At 42.0% G+C, this 20,615-nt stretch overlaps 1 protein-coding gene and 1 non-coding gene across 3 annotated transcripts in view; one reads left to right on the forward strand and one right to left on the reverse strand.

Annotated features, from left to right (window-relative positions):
- PTPN23 (protein tyrosine phosphatase non-receptor type 23) overlaps positions 1-20,615 on the forward strand; it is a 40,576-nt gene that overhangs the window by 10,988 nt on the left and 8,973 nt on the right. The window lies entirely within an intron of this gene.
- On the reverse strand, positions 9,425-9,528 carry LOC132498111 (U6 spliceosomal RNA). The gene has a single exon (XR_009533723.1). It is a non-coding gene; the product is annotated as a U6 spliceosomal RNA (small nuclear RNA).

A 20,615-nucleotide genomic window follows, 5' to 3' on the forward strand; every position in this document is an offset into this window, starting at 1 on the left:
TGTGTGTGTGTGTGTGTGTGTGTGTGTATTTTTATATATATATACACACACACACACACACACACACACACACACACACACCACATCTTCTTTAGCCATTCATTTGTCGATGGACATTTTGGTTGCTTCCATGTCTTGGCTATTTTAAATAGTGCTGCAGTGAGCATTGGGGTGCATGTATCCTTTCAAACAATGGTTCTCTCTGGGTATATGCCCAGGAGTGGGATTGCTGGATCATATGGTAGCTCTGTTTTTAGTTTTTTAAGGAACCTCCGTACTGTTCTCAATAGTGGCTGTACCAATTTACATTCCCACCAACAGTGTAGAAGGGTTCCCTTTTCTCCACACCCTCTCCAGCATTTATTGTTTGTAGATTTTTTTTTTTGCGGTACGCGGGCCTCTCACTCCTGTGACCTCTCCCGTTGCGAATCACAGACTCGGGACACGCAGGCTCAGCAGCCATGGCTCACGGGTCCAGCCGCTCCGCGGCATGTGGGATCTTCCCAGGCCGGGGCACGAACCCGTGTCCCCTCCATCGGCAGGTGGACTCTCAACCACTGAGCCACCAGGGAAGCCCTGTAGATTTTTTGATGATGGCCATTCTGACCGGTGTGAGGTGATAACCTCATTGTAGTTCTGATTTGCATTTCTCTGATAATTAGTGATGTTGAGCATCTTTTCATGTGCTTTTTGGCCATCTGTATGTCTTCTTTGGAGAAATGTCTATTTAGATCTTCTGCCCATTTTTGATTAGGTTATTTGTTTTTTTGATATTGAGCTGCATGAGCTGTTTGTATATTTTGGAGATTAATTCCTTGTCAGTTGCTTCATTTGCAAATATTTTCTCCCATTCTGAGGGTTGTCTTTGTTTTATTTATGGTTTCCTTTGCTGTGCAAAAGTTTTTAAGTTTAATCAGGTTGCATTTGTTTATGTTTGTTTTTATTTCCATTACTCTAGGAGATGGATAGAAAAAGATCTTGCTGTGATTTATGTCAAAAAGTGTTCTGCCTATGTTTTCCTCTAAGAGTTTTATAGTGTCTGGCCTTACATTTAGGTCTTTAATACATTTTTTTAAAATTAATTAATTTTTGGCTGCATCAGGTCTTTGTTGCTGCGTGTGGGCTTTCTCTAGTTGGGGCGAGCAGGGGCTACTCTTTGTTGTGGTGTGCAGGCTTCTCATTGCGGTGGCTTCTCTTGTGGCAGAGCACGGGATGTAGGCACGCGGGCTTCAGTAGTTATGGCTTGTGAGCTCTAGAGTGCAGGCTCAGTAGTTGTGGTGCATGGGCTTAGTTGCTCCATGGCATGTGGGATCTTCCCAGACCCGTGTCCCCTGCATTGGCAGGCGGATTCTTAACCACTGCACCACCAGGGAAGCCCCTTTAGTACATTTTGAGTTTATTTTTGTGTATGGTGTTAGGGAGTGTTCTAATTTTATTCTTTTGTGTGTAGCTGTCCAGTTTTCCCAGCAGTTCCCACACATTTATTGAAGAGACTGTCTTTTCTCCATTGTATATTTTTGCCTCCTTTGTCATAGATTAGGTGACCATAGGTGTGTGGGTTTATCACTGGGCTTTCTATCCTGTTCCATTGATCTGTATTTCTGTTTTTGTGTCAGTACCATACTGTTTTGATTACTGTAGCTTTGTAGTATAGTCTGAAGTCAGGGAGCCTGATTCCTCCAGCTCTGTTTTTCTTTCTCAAGATTGCTTTGGGTATTTGGGGTCTTTTGTGTTTCCATACAAATTAAAAATTTTTTTGTTCTAGGGACTTCCCTCACGGTCCAGTGGTTAAGACTTCGCCTTCCAATGCAGGGGGTGTGGGTTCGATCCCCAGTTGGGGAGCTAGGATCCCACCTGCCTCGCAGCCAATAAAACCAAAGACATAAAACAGAAGCAATATTGTAACAAATTTTATAAAGACTTTAAAAATGGTCCACATCAAAAAAAAAACTTAAAAAAAATTTTTTTTCTAATTCTGTGAAAAATGCCATTGGTAATTTGATAGGGATTGCATTAAATCTGTAGATTGTTTTGGGTAGTATAGTCATTTTCACAATATTGATTTTTCCAATCCAAGAACATGGTATATCTATCCATCTGTTTGTGTCATGTTTAATTTCTTTCATCAGTATCTTATCGTTTTCTGAGTACAGGTCTTTTGCCTCCTTAGGTAGGTTTATTCCTAGGTATTTTGTTCTTTTTGTTGTGATGGTAAATGGGATCGTTTCCTTGATTAATCTTTCTGATCTTTTGTTGTTAGTATATAGAAATGCAACAGATTTCTGTGTATTAATTTTTTTTTTTTTTTTTTTTTTGCGGTATGCGGGCCTCTCACTGTTGTGGCCTCCCCCGTTGCGGAGCACAGGCTCCGGACGCGCAGGCTCCGGACGCGCAGGCTCAGCAGCCATGGCTCACGGGCCCAGCCGCTCCGCGGCATATGGGATCCTCCCAGGCCGGGGCACGAACCCGTATCCCCTGCATTGGCAGGCGGACTCTCAACCACTTGCGCCACCAGGGAGGCCCCTGTGTATTAATTTTGTATCCTGCAATTTTACGAATTCATTGATGACCTCTAGTAGTTTTCTGGTGACATCTTTAGGATTTTCTGTGTATAGTATCATGTCATCTACAAACAGTTGACAGTTTTACTTCCTCTTTTCCAATTTGGATTCCTTTTATTTCTTCTTCTCTGATCACCATGGCTAGCACTTCCAAAACTATATTGAATAAAAATGGCAAGAGTGGACATCCATGTCTTGTTCCTGATCTTAGAGGAAATGTTTTCAGCTTTTCACCGTTGAGTTTGATGTTAGGTATAGATTTGTCATATATGGCCTTTATTATGTTGAGGTGTGTTCCCTGTATGTCCACTTTCTGGACACTTTCTGGATGGTGGCCTTATTGAATGAGATTGGGAGTGTTCCTTCCTCTGAAATTTTTTGGAATAGTTTTAGGACAGGTATTAACTCTTTTCTCTAGATGTTTGATAGAATTCGCCTGTGAAGCCATCTGGTCCTGGACTTTTGTTTGTTGGGAGTTTTTAAATCACAGTTTGAATTTCAGTACTTGTGATTGGTCTGTTCATATTTTCTCTTTCTTCCTGGTTCATTCTTGGAAGATTGTACCTTTCTAAGAACTTGTCCATTTCTTCTATGTTTCCATTTTATTGGCATATAGTTGCTTGTAGTAGTCTCTTGTGATTCTTTGTATTGGGTTGGCCAAAAAGTTCGTTTGGTTACCAAATACATTGTTCAGTACAGTTCTTTGTGAAAATGAAAAATGTGTCTTTTATTTTTACTTAAAACCGAACAAATTTTTTGGGCAACCCAATATTTCTGTGCTGTCAGTTGTAACTTAGTTTTCATTTCTAATTTTATTGATTTGAGCCCTGTCCCTTTTTTTCTTGATGAAACTGGCTAAAGGTTTAACAATTTTGTTTATCTTTTCAAAGAACCAGCTTTTAGTTACATTGATCTTTTCTATTGTTTTCTTCATCTCTATTTTATTTATTTCTGCTGTGGTTTTTATGATTTCGTTCCTTCTACTAACTTCTGGTTTTGTTTGTTCTTTCTCTAATTGCTTTAGGTGTAAGGATAGGTTGTTTGAGATTTTTCTTGTTTCCTGAGGTAAGATTGTATTGCTATAAACTTCCCTCTTAGAATTGCTTTTGCTGTGTCCCATAGGTTTTGGATCATTGTGCTTTCATTTTCTTTTTTCTCTAGGTATTTTTTGATTTCCTCTTTGATTTATTCAGTGATCCCTTGATTGTTTAGTACCATATTGTTTGCCTCCACATGTTCGTGTTTTTTATCATTTTTTCCTTGTAGTTGATTTCTAATCTCAGTCTTGTGGCCAGAAAAGGTGCTTGATATGATTTAATTTTCTTAAATTTACTAAGGCTTGCTTTGTGGCCCAGCATGTGATCAGTCTTGGAGAATGTTCCATGTGTACTTGAAAAGAATCTGTATTCTGCTGCTGGATGGAATGCACTATAAATATCAATTAAGTTCATCTGGTCTGATGTGTCTTAAGGACTGTGTTTCCTTATTGACTTTCTGTCTGGATGATCTGTCCCTTGATGAAAGTGGGGTGTTAAAGTCCCCCACTATTACTGTGTTACTGTTGCTTTCTCCTTTTATGGCTGTTAGTATTTGCCTTATATATTGATGTGCTCCTGTGTTGGGTGCATATATATTTACAATTGTTATATCTTCTTTTTGGATTGATCCCTTGATCATTATGTAGTGTCCTTCTTTGTCTCTTGTAACACTCTTTATTTTAAAGACTATTTTATCTGATATGAGTATAGTAAGTCCCCTACATACGAACGAGTTCTGTTCCAAGAGTGTGTTCGTAAGTCCCGTTTTGTTTGTAAGTCCAACGGAGTTTGCCTAGGTACCCAACTAACACAGTCAGCTATATAGTACTGTACTGTATTAGGTTTATAATACTTTTCACACAAATAATACATTTAAAAAACCCCACAAAAAATAAAGAAAAAATTTTGGGGCTTCCCTGGTGGCGCAGTGGTTGAGAGTCCGTCTGCCGATGCAGGGGACGTGGGTTCGTGCCCCGGTCCGGGAGGATCCCACATGCCGCGGAGCGGCTGGGCCTGTGAGCCATGGCCTCTGGGCCTGCGCGTCCGGAGCCTGTGCTCCGCAATGGGAGAGGCCACAGCAGTGAGAGGCCCGCGTACTGCAAAAAAATAAAAAATAAAAATAAAGAAAACATTTTTAATCTTACAATATAGTACCTTGAAAAATACAGTAATACAGTACAACAGCTGCATATAGGGGCTGGTATTGAGTGAACAGGCAAGAAGAATTACTGCCTGGAGGAGGGAGAGGAGATGGGAGATGGTAGGGCTGATGGATCGTCAGCAATAGGAGATGGAGGGCAAGCTGCAGTTTCACTCACGCCTGAAGTTGATGGCACAGGTTCTGCTTCCTTGCTGGATTAAATTCCATCTACCCTCTTGAAAAAAATGTTCCAGTGATGTTTGGGTAGTACTCTACCAGCTACACCACCGCTGCATTTATGCTTGCTTCCAGACATCCTGGGCTTGAAATAAAGATACTATACTACTGTGCTCTGTACAGTACTGTACAGTAAAGTACACAAAAACACAGCCACTCATAGAGGATGCACGCACGTGACAATATATGCCAAACACGTGAACTGATTTACATGATTAGACATGAGAATGCACGTTCACATCTTTGAAAGTGTGCAACTTGAAGGTTTGTATGTAGGGGACTTACTGTATTGCTACTCCAGCTTTCTTTTGATTTCCATTTGCATGGAATACCTTTTTCTATCCCATCATTTTCAGTCTGTATGTGTCCCTAGATCTGAAGTGGGTCTCTTGTAGACAGCATATAAATGGGTCTTGTTTTTGTATCCATTCAACCAGTCTGTGTCTTTTGGTTGGAGTGTTTAATCTGTTTATGTTTAAGGTAATTATCGATATGTATGTTCTTATTGCCATTTTGTTAATTGTTTTGGTTTTTTTTAATTAATTAATTTTTGGCTGTTTTGGGTCTTTGTTGTGCGCGGTTTTCTCTAGTTGTGGTGAGCGGGGGCTACTCTTCACTGCTGTGCATGGGCTTCTTATTGTCGTGGCTTCTCTTGTTGCGGAGCATGGGCTCTAAGTGCGCAGGCTTCAGTAGTTGTGGCATGTGGGCTCAGTAGTTGTGGCTTGCGAGCTCTAGAGCTCAGGCCCAGTAGTTGTGGCACACGGGCTTAGTTACTCCACGGCATGTGGGATCTTCCCAGGCCAGGGCTCGATCCCGTGTCGCCTGCATTGGCAGGTGGATTCTTAACCACTGTGCCACCAGGGAAGCCCCTTTGATTTGTTTTTTTAAGTCTTTTTTCTACCCTTTTGTTCTCTTCTCTTGTGATTTGATGACTGACTGTAGTGTTTTGTTTGGATTCCTTTTTCTTTTTTTTGTGTGTGTATCTATTATAGATTTTCAGTTTGCAGTTACCACGAGGTGTTTTTTTTTTAAATAAATTTATTTTATTTTTAAAAATTTTTGGCTGCGTTGGGTCTTCATTGCTGCATGCCGGCTTTCTCTAGTTGCGGCAAACAAGCTTCTCATTGCGGTGGCTTCTTTTGTTGCAGAGCACGGGCTCTGGGCCCTCAGGCTTCAGTAGTCTCAGTAGTTGTGGCTTGCGGGCTCTAGAGCGAGGCTCAGTAGTTGTGGCGCACAGGCTTAGTTGCTCTGTGGCATGTGGGATCTTCCACGACCAGGGTTCAAACCCATGTTCCCTGCTTTGGCAGGCGGATTCTTAATCACTGCACCACCAGGGAAGTCCATAAATAGCTTTTATTATGTCGAGATATATTCCCTCTATACCCACTTTTGTAAGGGTTTTTATCATGAATGGATGTTGAATTTTATAAAATTCTTTTTCTGTATCTGTTGAGATGATCATGTAGCTTCTGTCATTTCTGCCCCTCACCCCCCCCCAGGGTTTTTTTTTGGCCACACCATGTGGCACATGGGATCTTAGGTCCCTGACCAGGGATTGTACCCATGCCCCCTGCAGTGGAAGCATGGAGTCTTAACCACTGGGCCACCAGGGAAGTCCTGGTTTCTGTCCTTTCTTTTGTTAATGTGGTGTATCACATTGATTGACTTGTGTATGTTGAACCATCATTGTGACCCTGGGATGAATCCAACTTGATAGTGGTGTGTGACCTTTTTTATGTATTGTTGGATTTGGTTTGAGAATTTTTGTGTCTATATTCATCAAAGATATTGACCTGTAATTTTCTTTCTTGGTAGTATCTTTGGTTTTGGTATCAGGGTGATGGTGGCTTCATAGCATGTCATTGGGAGTGTTCCTTCCTTTTCAGTCTTTTGGAAGAGTTTGGGAAGGATTGGTATAAGTTCTTTGTATGTTTAGTAAAATTCCCCAGTGAAGCCATCTGGTCCTGGACTTCTGTTTGTATGGAGGGTTTTTTTTAAATTACACATTCTGTTTCATTTCTAGGGATTGGTCTATTCAAGTTATCTATTTCTTATTCATTCAGTTTTTTTTGGGGGGGGTGTGTTGGGTCTTCATTTCTGTGCGTGGGCTTTCTCTGGTTGCAGCGAGCGGGGGCCACTCTTCATTGCGGGGCGCGGGCCTCTCACTGTCGTGGCCTCTCTTGTTGCGGAGCAAAGGCTCCAGACGCGCAGGCTCAGTAGTTGTGGCTCACAGGCCTAGTTGCTCCGCGGCATGTGGGATCTTCCCAGACCAGGGCTCAAACCCATGTCTCCTGCATTGGCAGGCAGATTCTCAACCACTTTGCCACCAGGGAAGCCCATTCATTCAGTTTTGATGGGCTGTATGTTTCTAGAAAGTTGTCCATTTCTTTGAGGTTGTCAAATTCATTGGCCTATAATTATTCATAGTATTCTCTTATGGTTTTTTGTATTTCTGCAGTATCTGTTGTGATTTCTCCTCTTTCATTTCTTATTTTGTTTGTGTCTTCTCTCTTTTCTTCTTGGTGAGCCTGGCTAGAGGTTTGTCAATTTTGTTTGCCCTTTCAAAAAACCAGCTCTTGGTTTTATTGATTTTTTTGTCTTGTTTTTTTATCTCTATTTTATTTATTTCCTCTCTGATCTTTATTATCTCCTTCCTTCTGCTGACTTTCGGTTTTGTGTGTACTTCTTTTTCTAATTCTTTTAGGTGGTGAGCTAGGTTGTTTATTTGAGATTTTTCCTGTTTCTTAAGGACGAGCTGTATTGCTATGAACTTTCCTCTAAGAACTGCTTTTCCTGCATCCCAGAGGTATTTATGGTTGTGTTTTCATTGTCATTTGCCTCAAGGTATTTTTTAATTTCTTTGATTTTCCTTGTTGACCCATTGGTTTTTTTTAGTAGTATGTTGTTTAGTCTCCATGTAATTGGTTTTTTCTTGTTTCTTTCTCTGTGGTTGATTTCTAGTTTCATGCTGTTGTGGTCAGAAAAGATGCTTGAAATAGTTTCTATACTATTAAATTTGTTGAGGCTTGTTTTGTGCCCTAGTATGTGGTCAGTCCTACAGAATGTTCCATGTGCACTTGAAAAGAATGTGTATTCTGGGTTTTTTTGGATGTAATGTCCTGAAGATATCAATTAAGTTTAACTTTTCTATTGTATTATTTAAGATCTTTGTTGCCTCACTGATTTTCTGTCTCAAAGATCTGTCCATTGATGTGAGTGGGGTATTAAAGTCTCCTACTGTTAATGTATTCTTGTTAGTTTCTCCCTTTATGTCTGTTAGTATTTGTTTTATTTATTTGGGTGTTCCTGTATTGGGTGCATATATGTTGACAAGTGTAATATCCTCTCCTTGTGTTGATCTTTTTATCACTGTACAGTGTCCTTCTTTATCTTTCTTTATAGCCTTTGTTTTAAAGTCTATTTTGTCTGACATGTGTATTGTGACCCCTGCTTTCTTGTCATTTCCGTTTGCATGAAATATCTTTTTCTATCCCCTCACTTTTAATCTATGTGTGTCCTTTGCCCCAAAGTGGGTCTCTTGTAGGCAGCATATTGTAGGCTCTTATTTTTTTAATCCAGTCTGCCACTCTGTATCTTTTGATTGGAGCATTTAGTCCATTGACATTTAAGGTAATTATTGGAAAGTATGTATTTATTGCCATTTTAAACCTTGTTTTCCCATTGATTTTATTTTTTTATTTCTATTTTTATTATTATTTTTTACATCTTTATTGGAACGTAATTGCTTTACAATGGTGTGTTAGTTTCTGCTTTATAACAAAGTGAATCAGCTATACATACACATATATCCTCATATCTCCTCCCTCTTGCATCTCCCTCCCACCCTCCCTATCCCATCCCTCTGTGGTCACAGGGCACCGAGCTGATCTCCCTGTGCTATGCCACTGCTTCCCACTAGCTATCTATTTTACATTTGGTGGCATATATAAGTTCATGCCACTCTCTCACTTCGTCCCAACTTACCCTTCCTCCTCCCTGTGTCCTCAAGTCCATTCTCTATGTCTGCGTCTTTATTCCTGTCCTGCCCCTAGGTTCTTCATAACTTTTTTGTAAATTCCATATATACGTGTTAGCATGTGGTATTTGTTTTTCTCTTTCTGATTTACTTCACTCTGTATGACAGACTCTAGGTCCATCCACCTCACTACAAATAACTCAGTTTCGTTTCTTTTTACGGCTGAGTAATATTCCATTGTATATATGCGCCACATCTTCTTTATCCATTCATCTGTTGATGGACACTTAGGTTGCTTCCATGTCCTGGCTATTGTAAATAAAGCTGCAGTGAACATTGTGGTACATGACTCTTTGAATTATGGTTTTCTCAGGATATATGCGCAGTAGTGGGATTGCTGGGTCGTATGGTAGTTCTATTTTTTGTTTTTTAAGGAACCTCAATACTGTTCTCCATAGTGGCTGTATCAAAAAAAAAAATAGACCGCTTCATGAATTTGCACATCATCCTTGTGCATGGGCCACGCTAATCTTCTCTGTATTGTTCCAATTTTAGTATATGGCTGCTGAAGCGAGCACTCCCGTTGATTTTATATTTCTTCTTTGTCCCTTTCTTTTTCTTTTTTCTTTTGTGGTTTGATGATTTTCTTTTGTATTACGCTTATCTTCTCTTCTTTTTGTTTTTTTGTGAATCTGTTTTATGTGGTTGCCCTGTTTTTCAAGTATGTTAACTCCTTCCTATATCTACTTGCTTTAGACTGGTAGTCAAATAGGCTCAGACACCTTCTAGAAAAAAAAATCTACATTTTCTTACTCTCCTCTCCCACATTTAATGATTTTGATGCCCTCTTTTGCATCTTCATGTTTATCCTTTTGCCATTCATTGTGGTTATCATTGCTTTCACAAATTTTTTTTTTATTATTTTAAAAATCTGTGTACTTTCTTGTTTAAATGATTTACTTTCCAATTATGATTTTCTCTTTCCTGTAGATTCTTACTGCTTTTCTTATTTATTTATTTTTTGGCTGTGCCATGTGGCCTGTGGGATCTTACTTTCCTGACCTGGATCAAACCCAGGCCCCCTGCAGTGGCAGCACAGAGTCCTAACCACTAGACTGCCAGGGAATTCCCTCTACTTTTCTACTTAGAGGAGACCTTTCAATATTTCCTTTAGGATAGGTTTAGTATTGCTGTATTCTTTTAGTTTTTGCTGTCTGAGAAATTCTTTATCTCTCTTTCTATTCTAAATGATAATCTTGCTGGGTAGAGTGTCCTGGGTTGCAGATTTTTCCCTTTTGGGACTTTGAATATATCTTGCCACTCCCTTCTGGCCTGCAGCATTTCTGTAGAGAAATCAGCTGATAACCTTATGGTGGTTCCCTTGTAATTAATTTTTTGTTTTTCTCTTGTTGCCTTTAGAATCCTCTCTTTATCTTTAACTTTTTTTAATGGTCTTGGTGTAGGTCTGTTTAGGTTTATCTTGTTCAGGACCCTCTGTGCTTCCTGTATCTGGATATGTTTCCTTCTTTAGGTTTGGGAAGTTTTCAACCATAATTTCTTCAAACACAGTTTCATTACCTTTTTCTCTTTCTTCTCCTTCTTGGATCCCTATTATGCATAGATTGGCCCACTTTATGTTATGCCATAGGTCTCATATTGCCTTCATTTTTTGTTATTTGGGTTTCTGTCTGCTGTTCTAATTGGGTGATTTCCATTATTCTGTCTTCTAGATCACTTATTTGTTCTGCATTATTCATTCCTCTGTTCATAGCCTTTAGTCCAGCTTTCATCTCTTCAAATGAATTCACTAATTTTTCTTGGCTCTTCCTTATAATTTCTAGTTCCTTTTTACAGCAGTCTGCATTTCTGTCAATAGCTTTTCTCAGTTCCTTCAGTGTTTTCATTATCTCCTTTTTTATTTTCGTTTAGTCTTGGCTGCATTGGGTCTTCGTTGCTGCGTGGGCTTTCTCTAGTTGTGGCGAGTGGGGGCTACTCTTCATTGCGGTGTGCGGGCTTCTCATTGCAGTGGCTTCTCTTGTTGCAGAGCATGGGCTCTAGGTGCATCAGCTTCAGTAGTTGTGGTGCACAGGCTCAGTAGTTGTGGTGCACGGGCTCTAGAATGCAGGCTCAGTAGTTGTGGTGCACAGGCTTAGCTACTCTGCGGCATGTAGAATTTTCCCTGTGTCCCCTGCATTGGCAGGCAGATTCTTAAGCACTGAGCCACCAGATAAGTCCCTCATTATCTCTTTTTTGAATTTGGTGTCTGTTAGACTGAAGAGGTCCGCTTCATTGTTTGTTCTTCAGGGGAATTCTCTTGGTCTTTTCACTGGGAGTGGTTCCTCTGCTTCTTCATTTTACTTATATTTTCTTGCTGTATGAGTTGAGGAGAAACAGTTGCCTACTGTGGTCTTGGAGGGCTATTTTTATGTGGTAACATTCCTGTGTAGCCTGTGAGGGCTTAATATTTTTGGGTGTGAGGGCTGTTTTTAGTATGGATGCCTGCCACCTCTTTCCTCACTGTATGCTGGCTATCATCCCCTTGATAGGAGGTGTGACTGATGTGCTGACCAGAGCCAGCACTGGATATTGAGCAGGGCCTCCTCTTTGCTCTGTGGTTTTCACTGCCTTGTCCGAGGCAGGGTGTGCTCCCCAGTTGTTGGAGTAGAAGCCCCAGATCCGTTTCTGAGTTGCATTTCTGGTATGTGGTGCAAGGTAGGTTGGATTGGGGTGCGCCCACTGGGAGAGGAGCCATTGAGTACTCCTCCTCCTCCTGAGCTGTTCGCGTGTGAGTGTGCTCCATTGTGTCACCTTTCACCTATTGTGCAGACTCTCAGAGTACACTGTTATTGGCACTGCCCTCAGCCCCACCTCAACCATAGGTATGCTGGCAGCCCTCCCTGGTACCTCTCAGGCTTTGTTTTCACAATGCCACCAGCACAGATCCACAGAAGTCAGGTCCCAAGACTGCAATACTCGTGCACCTGGACCTTCTGTGGGCGCTATGGAGGCAGCTCAGACCCTGGCTCAGCCCAGCCGCCTGGTGTACACGCCCACAATGCGCACAGCTGCTAAGGCCAGACCTGTCCAAGCCATGGGAGCACCAGTTTTCTGTTCAGATATTCTGCAGGCACTGAATTTACGAAGCTGGCAGCGGAGGTGTAAATCTGTGGTTCGTTCAGCCACAGGGAGAGATTTCAGCTCTGCTTCCTAAGTCACGCGGCCCCTGGGGCTCAGCTGTGATTTCAGCCCCACCTCTGTGTGTGGGCAACCCACTGGTGTCTGCGCCCGGGGCTGCTGAAGCAGTGGCTGGAATTTGTGAGCCTGCCCAGGTGGGAGGGAACCAAAGTGGCAGCTGGAGTGCCTGGGCCTGCCCAGGCAGAAGGGAGCTGGGGCAGCGGCCAGAGCCTATGGAAGTAGGAGCTGGTGGGTGGGGAAAGAGGCTGCAGTGGTGGCCCCACCTCTCCCTTCCTGTGCCACTTAATGGCACTTCGCTTCTGTGGCAGCCTGGGCTTCTTCCATGAACACTCCTAGTTGCTGTGCCCCACACTCCAGCCCCTTTAGGCTGTCTCCATGCAGCCAACAGCAGTCCTCTCCCCGGGTCTGTCCTCTAAACCCCACGTTCCAGCACCCAGCCCCTGCCCATACCAGCAAAGGTGCTTCTAAGGCTGGGATGCACAGGGCAGTGGCACGGCCCATCTGTGTAATCTCTGGCTGTCCTGCCTGCCACTAACTGGTTGTTGCTCTCTCTGAGCCTTGGAAGCTTCTTTTCTGTCCCAGCTGATCTTTCCGCTGGTGAGGGGACTTCCCAGGGTGTGGGAACCTCTCTCCTTCAGCTCCCTCCTAGGGTGCAGGACCCATCTGCTTCCTCTTTATTTTTTTTCCTTTTGTCTTACCCAGTTACATGGCAATCTTTCTTGTCCTTTCAGGTGTTTGAGGTCTTCTGCTAGTGTTCAGTAGGCGTTGTGTGAGAATTGTTCCATCTGTAAATGTATTCTTGATGTATTTGTGGGAAGAGATATGTTCCACCTCCTACTACTCCACCATCTTGATTCTGATCCCCTTTATCCATTTATTTTTTGGCTGTGTTGAGTCTTCGTAGCTGTGTGCGGACTTTCTCTAGTTGTGGTGAGCAGGGGCTGCTCTTCGTTGTGGTGCGTGGGCTTCTCATTGCAGTGGCTTCTCTTGTTGCGGAACATGGGCTCCAGGCGCGTGGGCTTCAGTAGTTGTGGCACGTGGGCTCAGTAGTTGTGGCTCTCGGGCTCTAGAGCACAGGCTCTGTAGTTGTGCACGGGCTTGGTTGCTCCGCGGCATGTGAGATCTTCCCAGACCAGGGATTGAACCCGTGTCCCCTGCATTGGCAGGCAGATTCTTAACCACTGTGCCACCAGGGAAGTCCCTCTTTATCCATTTTTGAATCGAGTTTCTGTTGTTAAGTTGTAGGAGTTCTTCATATATTCTGGATATTAACCACTTATCAGATATATGATTTGCAAATATTTTCTTCCATTCCATGGGTTGCCTTTTTACTTTGTTGGTTGTGTCCTTTTGATGCTCAGAAGTTTTAAATTTTGATGTAGTCCAGTTTACAATTTTTTTTTTTGTTGCTTGTGCTCTTCAAGTCACATCCAAGAAATCATTGCCAAATTCAATGCCATGATTTTCCCTTTTGTTTCTTCTAAGAGTTTTATAGTTTCAGCTCTTATATTTAGGTCTTTGCTCCATTTTTAGTTTATTTATTTATTTTTTGTGTGTGTGGTATGCGGGCCTCTCACTGTTGTGGCCTCTCCCGTTGCGGAGCACAGGCTCCGGATGCGCAGGCTCAGCAGCCATGGCTCACGGGCCCAGCCGCTCCGCGGCATGTGGGATCCTCCCGGACCAGGGCACGAACCCGCGTCCCCTGCACTGGCAGGCGGACTCTCAACCACTGCGCCACCAGGGAAGCCGAGTTTATTTTTGTAAATGGTGTAAAGTAAGGTTCCAGCTTCACTCTTCTGCATGTAGATATTTAGTTTTCCCAGCACCATAAATTGAAAAGACTGTCCCCCATTGAATGGTCTTGGCACCCCTGTCAAAAATCATTTCACTATGTGTATTAGTTTGCTCTGGCTGCCATAACCAAGTACCCCAGACTGCTGGCTTAAACAACAGAAATTTATTTTCTCACAGTTGTAGAGGCTAGTGGTCTGAGATCAAGGTGTTGGCAAAGCTGACTTCTTCTAAGGATTCTTTCTTTGACTTGTGGATGACCATCTTCTCCCTGTATCTTCACATGGTTGTCCCTCTACATATATCTGTAGAAGGACAACAGTCATATTGGATTAGGGCCCACCTCTAGGACCTCATTTCACTGTAATTACCTCTTTAAGGCTCTACCTCCTAAAATACAGTCACATTCGGAGGTACTGGGAGTTAGGACTTTAGTATGAATTGGTGAGGGGGCGCATTATTCAGTCCATAACACCATATATTTGAGGGTTTATTTCTGGGCACTCTCTTTTACTCCACTGGTCCATATGTCTTTATGCCAGTACCAAACTGTTTTGATTATTATAGCTTTGTAATAGGTTTTGAAATGAGGAATTGTGGGATCTCCAGTTTTATTCTTCTTTTTCAAGATTGTTTTGGCTATTTGTGGGGGGGGGTCCCTTGAGATTCCATATGAATTTTTAGGATGGATTTTTCTATTTCTGCAAAAAATGCCATTGGGATTTTGATGTGGATTGCACTGAATCCGTAAAAAAGTAAAATCTAAAAACTGTATCACTTTAGGGAGGCTTGCCACCTTAACAATATTAAGTCTTTTAATACATGAGTATCGGACGTCTTTCCATTTATTTATGTCTTTAATTTCTTATAGCAATGTTTTGTAGTTTTCTCTACGCAAGTCTTTGGCCTTCTTGGTTAATTTTACTTCTAAGTAATTTATTCTTTTTGATGCTATTGGAATTGAAATTCAAAAAAATTTTAATTGTGATTGTTTAGAAACAACTGATTTTTGTGCATTGATTCTGTATCCTGCAACTTCACTGAATTCATTGATTAATTCTAACAGATTTTTTTGGTGCAATCTATAAGGGTATTTTTACATATGAGTTCATGTCTGTGAAAAGAGATAATTTTGCTTTTTCCTTTCTAATTTGGATGCCTTTTCTTGCCTGATTGCTCTGGCTGGAACTTCCAGTACTGTGATAATACAAGTGGTTGATGTGGGCATCCTTGTCATCTTGTTTCTTGTGTGAGAGGAAAAGTTTTCAGTCTTTTACTAACTTAGTATGATGTTAGCCAAGGGCTTTTCATATATAGCCTTTATTATGTTGAAGTAGAGGAACTTACCTGCCTTTTAAAGAAGGTGACACTGTTCTTAAGAGGAAGAAAAAATTGTCAGAAAGGTGAATTATCTCATTTGCTACTCTGTTTGAAAGTAGTTAAAAACAACTGTTTCTATTTGAATAACAAAAGAGGATTTAAATAAAATTTTTATTTATAATTTCAAAGTGTAGGAGATTGTATCTTCCCCCCAAAGCAGGGATAATTAATTGGTATGTTTATATATGTTAAAGATATATTCTTTAAAGACTACTGTGTGTAAATTGAATTTTTTAAAACTATTAGTCTCTTATGTAGAAAACAAAAGGTGGAGTCACACACCAGTGTTATAATAATATTAGCTTATATAATTGCCCATGTACAGCATACCTTTACTGGGATCTTTATTTCTTCATATGGCTTCAAGTTACTATCAAGTGTCCTTTTATTTCAGTCTATAGGACTCCTTTTAGCATTTCTTGTAGGGCAGATCTAGTGGTGGTGAATTCCCTCAATTTTTGTTTAGCTGGGAATGTCTTTTGATTTCTCCTCAGTTTTGAAGCATTTCTCCTCAGTTTTGCCAGATATAGGATTTTTGGTTGACAGTGTTTTTCTTTTAGCACTTGGAATATATCAACGTACTGCCTTCAGTTCTCCAAAGTTTCTGATGAGAAATCTGCTGATAATCCCATTGAGGATTCCTTGTATTTGATGAGTCACTTCTCTTGTGCTGCTTTCCAGGTTCTCTTTGTCTTTCAACAGTTTGATTATAATTTTTCTTGGTGTGGGTCTCTGAGTTCATTTTACTTGAAGTTCATTAAGCGTCTTGGATGTTTATATTCATGTCTTCAGTCAAATTTGGAAATTTTTTTGCCATTATTTCTTCACATATTCTCTCTGCCCCTTTCTCTCTTCTTCTGGGACTTCCACAATGTGTATGTTTATCTGTTTGATGGTGTCTCACAGGTCCCTTAGGCTCTGTTCACTTCAATAATTTTTCTTTCTGTTCCTTAGACTTGATAATTTCAGTTGTCCTAGACTTTTTTTTTTAAATATTTATTTATTTAGGCTGTGCCAGGTCTTAGTTGCGGCATGCAGACTCTTAGTTGCGGCATGTGGACTTCTTAGTTGTGGCATGTGAACTCTTAGTTGTGGCTTGCATGCAGAATCTAGTTCCCCGACCAGGGATCAAACCCAGGCCCCCGGCATTGAGAGCACAGAGTCTTACCTACTGGACCACCAGGGAAGTCCCCTCAATTGTCCTAGCTTTGATTTCTCTGATGGTTTCATCTACCTACTCAAATCTGCCTTTGAATCACTCTAGTGAATTTTTCTTTTTTTTTTCTTTTTTTTTTTTTTCTTTTTTTTTTTTTGCAGTATGTGGGCCTCTCACTGTTGTGGCCTCTCCCGTTGCAGAGCACAGGCTCTGGACGCGCAGGCTCAGTGGCCATGGCTCATGGGCCCAGCCGCTCCGCGGCATGTGGGATCTTCCCGGACCGGGGCACGAACCCGTGTCCCCTGCATCGGCAGGCGGACTGTCAACCACTGCGCCACCAGGAAAGCCCTCTAGTGAATTTTTCAACTCAGTTATTGTACTTTTCAGCTTCAGAATTTCTTTTTGGTTCCTTTTTAAGTTTTCTGTCTCGTTGATATTTCCGTTTTGTTCCCTATGTCGTTTTCTTGACTTTTTTCCACATCTTCCTTTAGTTCTTTGAGTATCTTTAAGACAGTTGTTTATCTAGTAGAGCTGTCATCACATCTTTTTCAGGAACAGTTTGTTTGTTTGTTTGTTTGTCCCTTTGAATGAGTCATATTTTCCTATTTCTTTATATATGTCTTGTATTTTTGTTGTTGAAAACCGGACATTTGAATCTAATGATGTGGTGACTCTGGAAATCAGAATCATCCCTTTTCCCAGGGTTTGCTGTTTGTTTGTTTGTTTGGAGTGTTGTAGGCTGTCTCTGTGCCAAGAATCAGTCTGAGGTGTGGACTTGAAGTCTTCTCAGGTTTTTTCTGAGCCTTTGCCTTCCCCTGGGTGTGCATGATGACTGTCTAACTTCCTCTGAATATGTGGTTGCTTTTGAATCCAATAGTTCTCAATATCTGGCTCCCAAAAGGAGAAAAAGAGAAAAATGAAGGGATATGGGGGGAGAAGCACTGGTGCTTTAAATCCCCTTGAAGTCACTTCAGCCAGAGGGGGAGTGCAACAGCAGGGGCAGGTGTAACAACAGTGTCCGCCTCCTCTTTGCACCTCTGAGATCAGAAGCAGCGCGATCAGCCCTGATCAGAGCAGATCCCTGATATTTGGAGGACAGCGTCCTCATTGCCCACCCTGGCGCCCACAGGCTGTGTATGCAAGCTGCTCCAGAAACACATGCAAGGCTGCCTGCACAGGGATGGGCACTGGGTAGCTGTGATTATGCTAAGGGCTGAGATTCACCAAAATTTATCCAAACATTCCTCTGCACATCTGAAAGTCCTCAGTAGACTCCAGGAGTTCTGGAACAGTTACATCAGACAGATTCTGCCAGTGCATTTGTTGTCTATGTGGGGAGACAGATTTCTGGTGCTTCCTACTCTGCTACCTTCCCAGAATACTCTGCATAAATTAAATTTAAAAAAAAAATTTGTTTGAAGAGTTTGAAAACTAATGAGATAATCTTAACCCCTCAGACTACCATTGTTTTGTGCACACAGGTGCACATGCACACAAAACACCCTCGAGGGAGCATTGTCACCCAGCTCCAAAGCCTCGTCTGAGGCAGGTCCTTTATGGTGTAGGGCAGGCAGCCTGCACAGAGCAGTGGGCTGGAGAGAGCCAACCCCAAGATGAGGCTATTCCCAGCACAGATAGCTCACAGAAGGACATCAGGATAGTCACTTTCCCCTTCCTGGGGCTTGAGTTACTGATTGAAAGAGTGTGGGAGTTGGACTCGATCAGTGTTTCTTCAGTGAAACCACAGAACAAACTTTCTTACATAGAACGGTGATAATAATTATTTCAGTGAAAAAAAAATTATCAGATCAAGAAAACTCCCAGATTCAGCAGTGTATAAAGTGAAAATAAAATAGAGTAACTAAATGAACTATTACAGAAGCTTTAGAACACTGGTCCAGTTTTTAGTGAATTACAGGAAATTTATGAAAGCACAGAGATGTAGAAAGCAGAGACAGCATAAGTCAAGTTAACCTTTTACCATAACTCATTGATTTGCAGTGGAAATGGAAGGTGGATATAATCTGGAAATCTGTAGGCAATTCTCTTTTCCTGATCTGGGCCTCAGTTTCCTCATCTGTAAAACTGGGCCTGAAGTAATTCTTTTTTTAAATTTATTTATTTATCTATTTTTATATTGAATTTTTGGCTGAGTTGGGTCTTTGTTGCTGCGTACTGGCTTTCTCTAGTTACAGTGAGTGGGGGCTACTCTTCGTTGCGGTGCGGTGGCTTCTCTTGTTGCGGAGCATGGGCTCTAGGCACGTGGGCTTCAGTAGTTGTGGCACATGGGCTCAGTAGTTGTGGCTCGCGGGCTCTAGAGCGCACACTCAGTAGATGTGGCACACGGGCTTAGTTGCTCCGTGGCATGTGGGATCTTCCCAGAGCAGGGCTCGAACCCGTGTGCCCTACCTTGGCAGGCGGATTCTTAACCACTGCACCACCAGGGAAGCCCTGAAGTAATTCTTTAAGAAGACTTTTCAGTTACTCTGGAGTAAATTTTTGGTTCTGTGATCACAGGGAATAAAACTGACAGAGGTGGCGAGGGGGTTGTTGGAGGGTGGGCGAGTGGGTGTGGTGTGGCGGCTGGGCTTGCTTTCAGACTCCCCTGTTCTGTTCTACTCCTACCACATGCAGTTCCTCAGAGTGTGATAGACCAGGGTGGGACAAGAGGCAGCTGCATTCTTGGTTGGATTAAAGGATGCAGGTGAATCTCCATGACCTGGAGGGAGGGTTGCTTCCATTGTTTCCCAAAGATGGTTTTAGGAAGTACGAAGACAAACATTTTTTAATCTTTTTGTATATTCTTTAGTATTTTAAAAATGTGTAGCTAGCACATCATACCTGTTATCTTAGAGATGTTAACTGCTTAGGATGTGGCTCCACTTTAAAAAATGGAAAATGTTAAGTGCCATTTCATTATGGTGGAAGTATGATGGGGAGGGGAGTGATAAGAATGACTATATGAGAAGCCTTGGCCTGTGGGATAGGCCCCTCGAGGTGGCACCTCAGCAGTATGGCTGTGACACACCTTATCCTTGCAGTGGGCGTTCTAGAGGGCAGAGAGGGAGCTTAGCATTCCTGTTGAAAGAGGAGACTGAGGCCCAGAGGGGAGATGGTCCCCCAAGACACTGCTGGGAAGTGGTGTTGAGTGGACTGGTGCTGGACTCTTCCTCCTCTGATGTTCCACAGGGTATCCACATCCCTTCTGAGCATCCCAGACAGAAGGCTCAGAGCCCAGCTCTGGAGTGTCTTGTCCTAGAGGATTTTTTTTTTTTGGTGGGGGGGGACGGTGCGCCATACAGCATGCAGGATCTTAGTTCCCCCACCAGGGATCGAACCTGTGCCCCCCACCCCTGCATTGGGAGTGCGGAGTCTGAACCACTGTACCACCAGGGAAGTCCCCTAGAGGATTTCTTCTAGCTGGTGCCCAGCAGCTCTCTACTGGGCCCCTCGGCTGCTGGAACCCTGGTGTGGGGATCTCTGGTCGCTCCAGCAGGTGGGGTTAGGGTATGCACAGTGATTCTAGCCCCTCCACTCTTTGTGCACCTGCTTCTTGGAGGGCATACTGTCTCTTCTTCTGTTTGTTTGAGCAGAGGGTTCACTTTGTTTTGTTTTTTTCCCCAAATGGGACTAGATTTATTGCTTACTATAAAAATTGAAAATTGTTCGTATAAAAGAATACATAAGCAATATAAAGAATCAAATATGTCTCTGTATGCATGTATAGAATAAGATAAATTACTTAAACCCTACTATCCAGGGATAATCACTTAACTGTCTAGATTTTTTCCTCTCTGTTTATATACCTAGTTGATATCAATTTCCATATGATTTTATAAAAATGAAATTATGTTGCTCATCTGTTACATGCTTTTTTCCCCCCCAACAATAAATGTGTTATGGACGTCTTAACATATCAGTAGAGATCCTTGTCTTCAGTTTTCATGGCTGCAGAGTATTCTCTTTTGTGGGTAGCCTTGACGTAATTTATTTAATCCTCTGTAATGGAAGTTTTGGTGGCATCCAGTATTTGGCCCTGTTAATGTTGTGATAAATATCCTTGCATGCTCATCCAAGCATTTGCTTTTCTGGATTTCTTACTGTATGTTTTTAGATACAGAACTGTGGGTCAAACATTAAG

This window comes from Mesoplodon densirostris, chromosome 10 (assembly GCF_025265405.1).
Source record: "Mesoplodon densirostris isolate mMesDen1 chromosome 10, mMesDen1 primary haplotype, whole genome shotgun sequence".
Taxonomy (NCBI): domain Eukaryota; kingdom Metazoa; phylum Chordata; class Mammalia; order Artiodactyla; family Ziphiidae; genus Mesoplodon; species Mesoplodon densirostris.